Genomic DNA, 14,069 nt, shown 5'->3' with positions numbered 1-14,069 from the left:
TTATATATGCTTTGTAAATCAAATATACAGACAATTCTTTAGATGTTTTATGCTCAGCATTGCTTGGTTTAAATAAACAATTTATAAAATAAGAAAAAAATTCGTTGCACGGACTATAATTTATTTGTTTCAAATGAAAAGATTAGCGTTACCAACATACATCTCTGATATACGATTTTTATTATATGTTACGACAACAGATGTATTAAATATTGTCGTATGCATCAGAAATATTGCGCGCGCTCATATTTTCGCACTTTGTGCTCGTAATTTATAAAACACATTTGTTAATGTGCTCATTTTTAAGCGTTGCAAAATATTTGTGAAATATAAAATCTAAACCGCCGATCTATAAAAGCACGTGCATGCTGCTTAAATATTATTATTAAATGATATCAGAAACATTCAAATATATTTCAAAACGTTAGACCAGCGGCAGTTTTAACCCATAGTAACGCATTGGGCTAACGCCTGTCATGTTTCAAAAGATGATTAACAATAAATAAATAAAATAAAAATATCAAATATGTATTATACAACAAATCTGGGCAAGTAAATGTATCAGTTAAGTGCTATATCTATGAAAGTAATAGTCTCATTATATTAAATAAATTTAAATTTGTATCTCAGGAAGAAACTAATGCTCTGTTTAACTAAAAGTTGTTTGTAAAAAATACTTATATTCCCATTTATATTATAGGGGTGAAAAAGTTCAGTGAAATAGTGCATGTCCAATCAAATTGCGCAGCGAAATAGATTTCCCATTTTTTTTTCTCTCTCTTATTCTCTCTGTTCTGTTCATTTAATAAATTATTCCATTCGAGCCATGGCACTATACGCTCCTAGATATAAACGTGTAATCAATTCAAATGCGAGACTGCGCCGGCAACCAGCTAGCTAGAGATAATTAATTCCCCTCACTTCCTCACCCTGCCACTTCTGCACCAGCAGCAGCAGCAGCGTCCAGATGGAAACGCGCGGAAGTGCAATTCCCCATTAGTTTTCACGAGAGTGCAGCAGACTTTCGAGCAAAAAAGACGACGGCGCACAAGGATAAGTTGGATGTGTGCGGCCGCCCCGGGCGGCGCGAGTGGAAGGGGCGCCACAAAGCGGACCAATCGCGCGCCAGCTCACCCTTTGTGCCGCGCGAGAGACGGCCGTAAAAAATGGGCCACACGGCTCCTCGCTCTCTCTCTCCGAGCATGCGAAACTCTGGAGTTGTTTGAATAATTCCCGACGACGAGTTTGCGAAACGAGCGCGAAACATCTCAAGAATTTTAATGCTCGACAAACGCGAGCGACCTCCTCCTCCCTGCTCCCACACCTCGCTTATTCACCCCCACAACTCAACTTTATAGCACCATTCTTATATTTATATCTATATACTATGTACATACGACAGCAATTAAAATATAAATATATAAAATCAGTCATTAAAATGATACGCATTTGGGCCGCAAAGCATATTTTGATATCGTGGGCCGCAATGCGTCTCATGAACTAAGACATCAGGTATGAAATTCTATATTTAAATAAAAAATAAGTAATTTAATAGTGGGCGGATTGAACATAGGCATTTACGTGAAAATTGGCACACGCATTTTTTTTCTAATTTTAAAATGACGATTCAAATATTTTGATATACTTTTTGAAAATCAGATTTAGACTGGTCTTCAGCTACTGACAAGATTGGTTAAATAATATTTTTTTGCAATAAAAAATAAATTTAACAAATATATAGTATTATTAAAAAAATATATATGTTATGCGTGCCCAATACGGTCCTGTTTTGTTGTGTGTTTATTCGCCCCGTCCGCCGACGCTGAAATGCGGTAAACAGAGTGGGGTTAAAATGAATTGTAATTTGGTCTTTATGGAAGAGTTCTATAAGGGTCATATTTGACTACAGTAAAATACTAAGCGAGCCATGTAGAAGAAAATAAATAAACAATTAGAATAAAAATGAATTAAAAATAAGTAAGCGTACGCATGGTGTGCCTATGTTGAAATACAAAAATAGACACTTTTTAATTTTAAGTCGATTAAGATCAATAAATTTGAGGGTTGCTAATAAAATTATATAGCGATCTGATTTAATCTTTATTTTTCTACATGTTTCTAAATAGTTATAAGTTTAAAAACATACTAAAAATGATGCTTTGTATCTCTTGGAAAGGAAAGAAAACCAATGTATTTACCTTTTAAGGGAATTTCCAAAAAAAGGAACTGTTATGTTATACACTTGATCTGTTTTATCTCGATAAAAGTACTTATTGTATGATATTCCTAACGAATTATTCCTCTTTAATAATAGTTTGAATATCACTGTTTTGTGTTCGTAATCTGTCGGCTAATACCGATGAGAGTCACTGTTTTGTGTTCGTAATCTGTCGGCTAATACCGAAAAATCGTTATAAGCACACACGTGAAAACATTCAGGGAGGTCTGGCCTAAACCTACTTATGTAACTTATTTTATTTTGTAAATAACCAGGCCTGCCGAGAAGGGGGTTTGGGAATAAATTTTCGGAGCTCGTTTTCCTAACAAGAATATTTTTATAAAAAAAATAAAAATCGACCTCAAATCTGAACTAAACTACAGCTGTTTGAAACGTATGTAATGATGTATTTCTTCAGCCCTTTTTATACATACAAGAAATAAAAGAAGCGGAACATTGCCTTCAAAAGCACCCATTTTCCATGTGGTACTTTAATAATAAGCATTATTATTCAAAGGACAGATTGTAGTTTTTTGACGCAGCTCCTTTTGTGTTAAAATTTGTTTGCAAATTATTTTTGACTTTATTGCTTATTGAACGTTTAAGAAATATTAGATACGAGAGCATATATTCAACGAATGTAAATTAGTACCAGTGAATTTAGGTATTCGATCTGAAAATTCAGACAAAGAAGAAGCAATGAAATAACGAAAAATCAACAACAACTTCAGCTGAATTATATAAATTTAATGTTTTTATAAATTGTAAATTATTATCGATAATTTGCTAACTGGATTTAATGCAGCACAATAAATAAATAATAGATACAGTTTTATGTGGTTATTTCAAAAAGAAAAACTAGAAAAAACAGCCTCAAATCTATCCCAAACATATTTTTTTAAATATGTCATTTCAGTAAAATTATATCGGAATATATTTTCACCAGTAGATATAAATTTTTAATAGTGAAAATATAAATTATCTGGCAGGTGCTAGTAAAATCATATGATTTAAATTTTTCTATATGTAGTAATATATGTATATATTTATTATACATACTTACATGAAATGCAGTGAATGTGTATTATGTCACTAGTTAAGCCCAAATACATTTTCACCAATAGATATATATTTCTACTACCGAAAATATAATTTAATTGAAAGGCGCCAATATGCTGCTCTAAATGTCTATGAAACTCAATATGACAGTTGCGAAACGTCTATTTGCTGTTCAAAACCCAACCTAACCTAATGAAAATTCTAAAACTAATTATATGTATAATTCTTATTTTATTTTATTTGACTGTCTACCTTCAGAGAACATAAAAGTAACCCCATATTTTTTCTATCGTCATACAAAGCATAAAAATAGTTTAATTAAAACTTTTGTGCATTTGATTGGCATAACGAGCGGCGGTTATGAGTTGCTCATAAGCGGGAAAACGGCTTAAAATATAGCTAGCACTTTTCACGGGGAAATTGGACAGACAAAGGGAAAAGGGGGCGCCGCACGGAGTTGGGGTATGTACGAAGAGGGTGCATTATAAAACGAGTCGCTTATCAGCTCCTAACTCAGTTGCTGTTGAGGCATCAACAGCGACGAATCGTTTAGAGGGAGGGCTTATAATTTTTTTACTAACATATATAGCACACGCTTTGGTACAGACGCTAAGTCGCGTATTTTTAAATAAATATATAAGCAACAAGATTATATTAATTTTAATACATATATGATTTATTGTCGATGTAACATTTCAGTTGATTATTCAACGAATATTAATAAAATAATAAACAAAATAATTAAATACGTATTTATCCAATCGCTCAAATAATATCAATAATGAATTAATGTTATCATCAATACATAATTTATTTGTGATAGCAACAAAAATATATTCTTACACGTTTTATACATTATTATTGATGCATTGATTACAGTTTGTACCTGATTAGCTTTGGTATCTGGCTTCACCCTAGTTTTATTTTCAGTTATATCGTTTCTTTCAACACTTGGGAAATTTTAATCTGCTAGTATATATAGAGGCTTTGGTGTGATCGTTAATTATAATGGTAATTTTAAGATAATCATTTTTTTTATTAACATACAACGCTAGAAATACACGCGTAGTTATCAGTAGCTATTAAAGTACCGGAAGTTTGTATGTTATTTATATTATTGTTATGTTATTAAACAAATGTTTGATTAATACAGAACTGCCGATTATTGCAGAACGCATGGAAACCACGTAATTAATTAATTGATAATACACGGCAAAATAATCGAGAAAGGTTACACGTGTACTAAAATAATAATAAAACACAACAAACACTCAATAAACAAAACAGTATACGATAAGAAGAAAACAAGTTTAATAATAGCTGCTTCAACCACTATAATATTTGCATTAAACACAGAACAATATAATATATGATATAATATAAATGGTGAATTAAACATACTTTAAAAAAAATATGATGTTAAATTAAACACGTATTTTTAAATTGAAAAAAATATATAAAATTAAAATTATTTATAGTTCTTGAAACCCATATATAGTTTTGCCTATTCCGCGTATTAGGCAATTTGTTATTTATTTTTTATTATTTATACATATTTTTTAAATTGCTCACATTTCTCGGTGCCATTCACGAGTGTATCTGTACAGTGGCGCTTTCACACTTTGCAGTTTTTCGCGTACTTTTCCGGTGCAGGAATCGGCAACCGTCGACGCGGTGCACACGCAAAACTTTGAGGATTTATAGATCTCCCCATGTAAAAGCGCCGGGGCACTAACTCTACCCTCGCTCGCACTCTATCGATTGGTCAAACAAACAAACACGGCACCCGTCTGTTTACCGTCACAATAACCGATCAACTGTGGGCCGCAGCTTAATTAAAGCCCCCACTTCTAAAAAAAGTTGTAGCGTATTCAAATTAAAAAAAAAAAAAATTTACAAAAAGTATGCAAATATTTTTTTTAAATTAAAATTGAATATTTATATTATTAGTTTATTTTTAATTATATCGTTATTATTTATAATTAAAAAATGATTTTATTTATTAAATGAAAATATAACATACATTACTCTCATGAGTGACATATCAACGTCACTCATAAGTTGATTGACGTGAAAGCTCATGAGCTTTCGAGTGTAGAGCTTTTATTGAATTTAAATTGAGCTGCTTATAATAATAAATAAAAATACAAACCAAGCAATAAAAAACATTACATTATATTTTTAAAATATAATATTTTTGCACATTATTATATTTTGAGCAATTAGTAAAATACTGTTAACTAAAATAATATTTTTAAGTTGCAATTATATTTTAGTTTTTAAGATATTAATAATTTAGTTACAACACTATTTTATAAAATAAATTAAATTTGAAATGCAGTCAAAAAGCTAATAAAATATTTGTGTATTATATATATATAAATAATATTTATCTTATGTATATCTATAAAAAAACAAAAAATATTATTGTACAAATATGACTATTTCTATATTTAATCTATATATAATATGACACAATCTTAAATATTTTGACTGACAGACATTAACATTTGCATAGTTACTCTTAAAGACCCTGCTCAAAATATAGGCACTACCCACTGCTAAAAATGTGAATTATATTAAAAACAATTATTTAAAACTAATTTATTTATTTATTGCAAATTGGAGTAAACACAATCAACAACCACTAAGAAAGTAGTGAGACACCAGACTGAAACCAGTCTAAATTAGTGACATCTATTTTATTAATATTATTACAACTATAAATCAAGTGATGGCACTATGCACGATTTAACTTGATTGAAATTTTAATTAGGTATTCATTACGATATGAATCAATGGGACCTACAATGTGATAATATTTAGGAATTATAATTTACAAATAAGCACTAATTCTGATCTCCCAGATTAAAATTTAAAATAAACATTAGCGTCCATGTTATATCTGAACAAGTATTTCGGGTATTAGTCAATGATATATCAATTTTGCACAGTTGCCCTATAGGACCCTAATGGAAATAATAAATCAAGTACACCGCGACATAACTGGTTCAATAACACATGATAGATGAGGATGCTTCCCACAAAGTAGCTGCTAGTGAATAATACAATGGATAATCAGAGGCTTTAAATACATTGCTTGACCTGAATCGCGTGTATTTTTATGTGACACATTTTAGTGAATTTTACTTTAGAATTTACTTTGTTAACGTTTGTCTCGTTTGTCTGTAATTGTTCCATGCAGACTATTCATGAAAGCTAATTATTCAGTCACTTTAAACATTGCATTGACTCCCCGAATAAATAATGTGTTGTAAACCATTATCTTAGTTAGTTTGTAAAAGCCTTTAAAAATGGGTATTTACTGATATTATTGTATTTATATATAACCCTTTAATTTTACAAAAAAATCGCTATTTTGTGCACACAAGTGCACTGTAATTTAACATAGGGCGCTTTGAGAAAACCTGGATTCTGCAAGGGTGCTGTGAGCCGGAAAAATACATTAGCTATTTAATTGGCTATTGATGTTACTCGCAATGTGCTCAAACCTTCTAGCCGAAAAACTGATTGAAATGAATTTATTTTCCCGAGCATATTTCTTCGGCTGCAATAATCAAACATGACTTAATTAATTCACTGGCTTTCCTTTATTATTAAATAAATGAGCTACACTTGAACTGACTTTAGCTATAGCCATATTATAATTTTAAGAAAAAAATCGTTGATGCATATTTACGGATTATAAAATGATAACGACATTACACGGGGAAAAAGCATTACACGGGGCACTATCAGTTATAACTGCGTAAAGTCACAGTAGAGTGCGAAGCAATAGGAGCACCACATACGGTCATATCTTGCAACTCCTTAACTCGACGATTGGTCGTTTCGTTATAGCGCATATTGAAATTTTAAAGAGATGTAAAATTTAATCTTGGCTCGTGAGCCGGATTAAAATAGGCAGTAGGCTAGATTTGACCCGCGGGCCGTAGTTTGCCAACCCCTGATCTAAGCGATTATTTTTACTTAACCGAACCAGCAAAATAAATAATATAATATTACTGATAATAGTTGTTTGATTTATCAAAACAAAAGCTGGAAAAGTAACGCTGCTTTGAAATATGTTTTTTACCAAAAAGAGTAGCATCATCGACCAAAAGTAGAACTATGATGTCACTCTTTGTTTATGTTCGGAATATAAATTCACATAGAGATTCGACAAAGTTTATATTTTAATGTGTATTTATTCAAACAAGTTGGTAAAAAATAGTAGTAATCAAAAACGCTTGCACTAAAAATATTAAACTTTTTCTCCAGTTAAATAGAGATAATATACAAACAAATCATGAATCAACTAGTAAAAATATATATTAATTATTACATTAATATCACAAGGAAAGAAACAATATGTTGAATATATTTTTATTATTATTATTCGCGTTTCAAGACTTAATAAACAATATACAAGTCTGTTTCTATTAAGGTTTTGCCTCAAAATTCGTGATTTGCTGAACCAAATTATGAACTGGTCTTATTTGATATGTTTCTTAATATCATATCACAATGATGAGTCATCTTTAAAATTAAGAATTAAATTTAGAACTCTATATATATTTATGAAATATACAGAGAACTTATCTCGAATTTGGTTTCTAAAAAAAAAAATTTACTCGATTCATTAAAATCAAAATTTTGGGGAATAATATGTTTTTGCCAAAGTTTGAGCACTGCCGTTTGTTTTGTTTAGTGTTTACATTATTTCCGTCGTTGGTGTTTACGTGGAGTGCACGGGGAGGCCAGTGCCAGAGGGTCGAGTTTGCGATGACGTCATTATGATGCTTCGAAGCGAGTTTTTTTTCACACATTCGGAGCAAATGTGCACGTTTTCGGCGAAATTTGGTGTGCAAACGGCGCCAAATTATCCGTTATCAGCGATCGAGTAACGTTACGTCTTCTAAAGTGCCTCTGAATCTTATCCCAAACCAAGCCGGCGACCCCCGAGACCTCTGGGGTCAACCGATGAGCAAAGACGTCATAGTATTATGTTTATTTTACGCAACCATAAATACAATCAATCATCAGTGATGCAGCTATATTTTATTGTACACTGTATATCTATTTATTCTCTCTACATATACAAATCTATATTATGTCTGTATGTCCATGTTTTTTTGGAGAACATGTTCTCAATCTTTTAAGCAACGTTCTCAATTGTATTGTATAATTTTTAGAAGCCACAAAAAATCACAATACCACAGAGTAATATGAAAATTTGAATGTATGATATACTACAGAATTTATGTAAAACAAATTCGACACTCGGCACTATTCCTTTTTGCTATTAATAAATATGTTATAGGGATTTTTTTATGTACTTATACTTCTCTTGAAAAATTTAAATAACCTGACTAGCTAAATAGCTTTAGAAAGATAGACATTTTTAGAAAAGTTTTATTGAAATCAGATTAAAAAATATGTTTCATGGGTTTTTGATAAAAGATGAAACTGAATTATTTTTGTTGAAGTTGCGACATAATACCCTATGTAGTTAGTATTATAGTATTTTTATTGAAATCTACATTTTTTTGGAACTTTCATGTTATCAGAGGCCATTTCTTATATTATGTTTGATTTAGATTTACTATTTTATTCACGCAAATATTATATTAAGACTAGATTCTATTTATATATACTAAACTCACATACTAAATCATGGAGTACAATCAATTTATACAATTATTTAATGAGACTGGAATTTTAAAATGGAACAAAATCAAATATGCCATTTCTTAAGAAGTAAATGTACATATATGTAAAATACTTACATACATGCAATATACAAAATAAAAAATATCGAAATTGATTAATGCTTGTTTTCATAAAATACAACAAAATTTGTTATTATGAATAAAAAATATTTGTCACGAGTAATAAAATATTTATAAGTAAATTTACACTACATTTATGTACGATTTTTATTTTAAAATAAAAAATTCCTTCCCAGTTTTCCCTATATTATGAAATATTTTTTAATATTTATGAATTGCGTAACATCCACAAGATTACAATAAAAAAAATTAAGCCCATGTGCTTCTCTTTCGAAAAAATAAAAAATATGACCAGGATCATATTATAATCCACTGCTTTCACTGTTTCGTCATTAAAGTGAATATCCTCCATTCCGGAATATAAGGAGCACCCCCATTTCACTTGGCACACTAGATTTTGCATTGCTGGAGACATTTTTCAACTTGAGGACGAACGTAGTGCACACCATCTGATCCATATAATTAATTTTACTCTTATCAGAGAGCGTCACTCTTTTTCAATCCAAAACAGTCGAACTTTTGTATCGATTGGTTCATTTCAGGCACATTAGACGGTAAATAATTCTCCCTTCCCTTAATTTATATCTTTATAAAATGTTTCAAGAATATTCAAATAAATCTAAGGCAGTTTTACGTATATAACGTAAGAATATTCGCTGTATCACTTGGTAGTTGTTTTTACCCTTAACAGGTTCGCCAACTCAGCTTTTAAAAGGGAGGCAAAAGTTGACTTTTCAGTGGTTATTTCTATTTATGAAATAATAAGATTCATATTATTTCATTAAATGATATGCATTTTTCTGGATTGAAATCCACGTCAAAAGCAATAAAATCGTGCCTTCGCAGTGGAAACGCTCATCTATCGTTCATATTAAGACTTTTTATAACAATTAACGACTTACAATAAGTGAAAATCTAATGAAGCATATCTAAACCGAATTTTGACCAATAGGAGAGCGCAAAAAACAATTATCCCTTTTCAGAAGTCAAAAATCTACGTCAAAAGAAATAAAATCGTGTCGGCGCCGTCGCAGTGTTCCCACTACGACGTCGCCGACACAATTTTATTGCTTTTGACGTGAATTTTTGACTTCTGAGAAGTGATAATTGTTTTTCCGCCATTCTATTGACAAAAATTTATTTTGAATATACTTTGGCCAGCATATGAGATGAATTTAGATTAGTTTGTATATAGGATTTGTTTTAGAACTTTCATTAGGTTATGTTGAGCTTAGTTAATTTGTGTAGGTTAGGTTTGGGTTTGAACATATTGTCAAATTGAGTTTCATAGACATTTTAGTGCAATATATTATATCACTAGTGCCTATTAGTTGAATTATATTTTCGCTGATAGAAATGTTGATCTATTAATGATAATGTATTTGGAATTCACTAGTGAAAATACAACTTTACATAAAAATACATATTCACTGTAATGTTTATACATCACATGTAAATAAATAATAATAAGTATGTATATGAAAAAGTTGAAATCATATAATTTTACTTGCACCTGCCAGATAAATTATATTTTCACTAGTAAAAATATATTCAACAGTGATAATGTAATCCGATATGATCTCACTGAAATATTTTCAGGATAGATTCGAGACTATTTTTATCGAGAATTTTTGGTTTAGAATCAGAAACGACAATGTGACTTTTTCTAACTTTTTTAATATTTCGACTTCATTAAATTTAAAAAAGTATTTAATTAAATGACATGCATTTCAAGGCCAAATTTAAGGGGAGGGGCAAATGCCTCCCACCTGCCCTCCCCTCCCTCTTAACCCAATTCATTATTTTATAAGTATTTGAACTTATGTTTGCTTATAACTTAAGGAAGGTTATAAACAAAATTATGTAAAAAAAATACTCAATTTAAATAGTGGTCGATTTGGCATTTTATTTTTTATAAATATTTGTAATACGAAATTTTATAATCAATTGACTAGGTGAGCACTCAAACATAATATAAACTCACCCCTAAATGAGTGATAAAATGTTCTAAGAAATCTTATATGGATATTCCATTTTTAATGATTTAAAGAATTTATGTGGTTTTGTAATGCCTAAATTAAAGTCACACATGAACCATATTTAATTATGCGATATTTTAATTAAGACATACTGTTGTGCATTTATTTTTTTATAAATTTATAACAGTCAATTTATTTAAAAACGCCGGTTTCTGATGAAGGATGAAAAGAAACACCGGTTTCTTTTCATCCTTCATCAGCACTATCAAATTCGCATATCATTAGTCTTATTTTTAGACTCTTACTTCACGAGTCTTAAACATACAGGTACATAAAAGAAAACAAGTTCAAAGAGCTTTCAAAGTTTACTAAGATATATCATTTTTTTTTTGCTATCGAGTCAATGGGTTCATATCCCCGTGTGAATGTTTCGGGAATGCATACGTCATTTAATTTACAAAACCATGACCAAAACAATATGCGTCGTTTCCAGATGACTGCAAGTTCACGATGCAATGTGAAAAGGTAAAGGTAAACCAGAGTTCAAGAACCATCGAGCGGCTCTTTGAAGTCTACAAAAATCGAACCGTTGTTTTCAGAATTCCATCCAAGCAAACGCGTGTACCCGAACGGAAATATAATACATACATCTTAATATGTCTGCCTCTTGACAGCAGTTCTAAGAAATACTTTAAAAGAAAACGACAATAAGTAAGTAGAGTAAAAGAAAGTGGTAAAGTGGAAATAGAACAAATCTATACTAGGGTCTTTCAACAACAACAAATAAGGCTCGATGTTTCCTTTACATGTTAATCAGTGCTCTTGAATCTTTCAGAATTATTTTAACCCGTTAAGATCAAATATAATGTAAAACGATAGCTTATGAATAAATAACAATGAAAAAGTCGTTATCAATTATCCAAGTTGGTAGACCTATTACGCTGATGAGATATTTTGATTCACAAAAACTGCAATATAACAACGTTGGTTATACACATATGATGAACATGTCTGAATCACATTGATTTTTGGCAAATTTAAATTTCAAGATTTGAATCATGAATTTGCGAACATATTCAATAAAGCGTTGTCGTGGTGGAAGCTCTTGTAAATATTTTTATTTAGCTCACACCTTATACTTTTATATATTTATAGACAGAATAATACTACCAATTTATTATATATATGCCTAAAGAACATTTTTTGTTTATAGTAGACATTTTTACATGTTACGAATGACGGGATTAATTTATGTTGCTTGCAAATATTTGCGGATATAAGACTTCTACCGCTTATTTTAGATCAAGAACTCTTTGAACAACCTATGTACATCATCTAAAAAACTATCAAAGTGAAGCACATCTTTACAGATACCGCCAGTTGTTTATCGCTTATTATGGCCATCGAACGGCAAGATGTTATTGTTTGGCAGCTGCTGCGTGTTTATACACGAAATTGTTTACAATAACTATAAATAATGTTTACAATAATAAGTCAGCGTTTTGCAAACGCTTCCGCGAGATGGATAAAGAAGATGGAAAACCGCTGGGTGGTAAGTAAAGGAGCGGGCGATAACGCTTCGTGTGAAAAAATGATATCATTTTTTAGCGGTGCTTAATGCGAATTTTAAAAACCGCAAATAAACGATTATGTGTTTACGTGTAAATGTATAAATATGCGTTACGAATATCATTTACGACTTGTTAATTTGATTCGTATTTTATGATTAGTGTGTTTGCACATCGGGATCAAGCTAAATATTACAAGCTCGTCAAATTTTATGTAAATAACTATTTTGACGTATTAAAGAGTTTTCAGATACAACATAAACAGCTAAATAAAATCTAAAGATGCCATAAACATATAAGTTATAACTCATTGCGAAATTTTATAGCTAGTTATAAAACACAACATCCCTCATTATGTGTATACTTTATATATAGACTAGATGTTTAGTTCTAATCGCAAATTTATTTTGACTACCTGAATTGATATACGATATTGTAAGTAGCAACACAATAAACAGTTAGAAGCAATAAGAAATATCTAGAGATTATTATTTCACTGAAAATGTTTGCTAATATATACATATAATGACTCAAAACTACTAGTAGATTCAAAATCTTAATATAAACCTTTAATAGAGCCATGAAAAGATAAGTGTAGGAGTGTAGTAATGTTTAGCATTCACAAATAAAATATGGTTATATTATATAAGGCCTGCATAATACGAACGGGAGTACGTTAAGATGGCACCTTATCTCCCATTCTATCATATTAAAACATATTTCAAAAGCCGATTGGACTTCAAAGGTTCGAGTAAATCGATTTTTATATGTTACTTATTATAAATGAGCGGGTTAAAGCTTTTGTACTAGCCTCGAAAGACCTGGGTTAAATACCATTATGGGCCTAATTGCATTCGTTATAACTGCAACAATTGTTTTTTTATGTTTATAATTTTCTTTACTTCTTAATTTTAGAGCTTGCCTCAAATTTGATTAAATGTGCAAAATTTAATGATTAATAGTGATAATAAAACCAATTTAAAAAAATATTATAAAATTATTGCATAATTACGCTCTTAAAAATACGCGTTTTTTAAATTAATTATTACAAAAAAAATGTAAATTTTTGGATAAAATATCACAAAAATTGGGCTTCAAAAATTTCACAACAAAATGGGAAATAATAAAATATTTTTTTAATCAGCTTTAAATACATTTTTATATAAATCTAAATTTTGAAAGGCAAATTATTTGTTAAAGTACTTAGTAGTCACATTTAGTCGATTTTAATTAATCTCAATATTTAGAAATTTAGGACGATTAATCCAAATTATTATTATATAATAAACACTAATTCTGATCTTCCAGACACGATAGAAAGTAAATAATACTAGGGTTAAGAATTTCGTGCTATGAACGAGAGCCATGGGCGTCCTTTTTTAGTTGAATCAGAACCACGCACAACTATCTAAAAGTTTGCAAAAAATGGGTGCCGCATGAAACTGAATGAAAA

At 30.3% G+C, this 14,069-nt stretch overlaps 1 protein-coding gene across 9 annotated transcripts in view; it reads right to left on the bottom strand.

Moving 5' to 3' along the window:
* FoxP (forkhead box transcription factor P) overlaps positions 1–14,069 on the bottom strand; it is a 96,210-nt gene that overhangs the window by 32,082 nt on the left and 50,059 nt on the right. The gene's annotated exons all lie outside the window — the stretch shown is intronic.

Source organism: Plectrocnemia conspersa, unplaced genomic scaffold, assembly GCF_051122295.1.
Source record: "Plectrocnemia conspersa isolate PC_06_02 unplaced genomic scaffold, ASM5112229v1 ptg000008l, whole genome shotgun sequence".
Taxonomy (NCBI): domain Eukaryota; kingdom Metazoa; phylum Arthropoda; class Insecta; order Trichoptera; family Polycentropodidae; genus Plectrocnemia; species Plectrocnemia conspersa.
The sequence above is the reverse complement of the archived record's forward strand: the minus strand, read 5'-3'. Positions and strand labels throughout refer to the sequence as shown.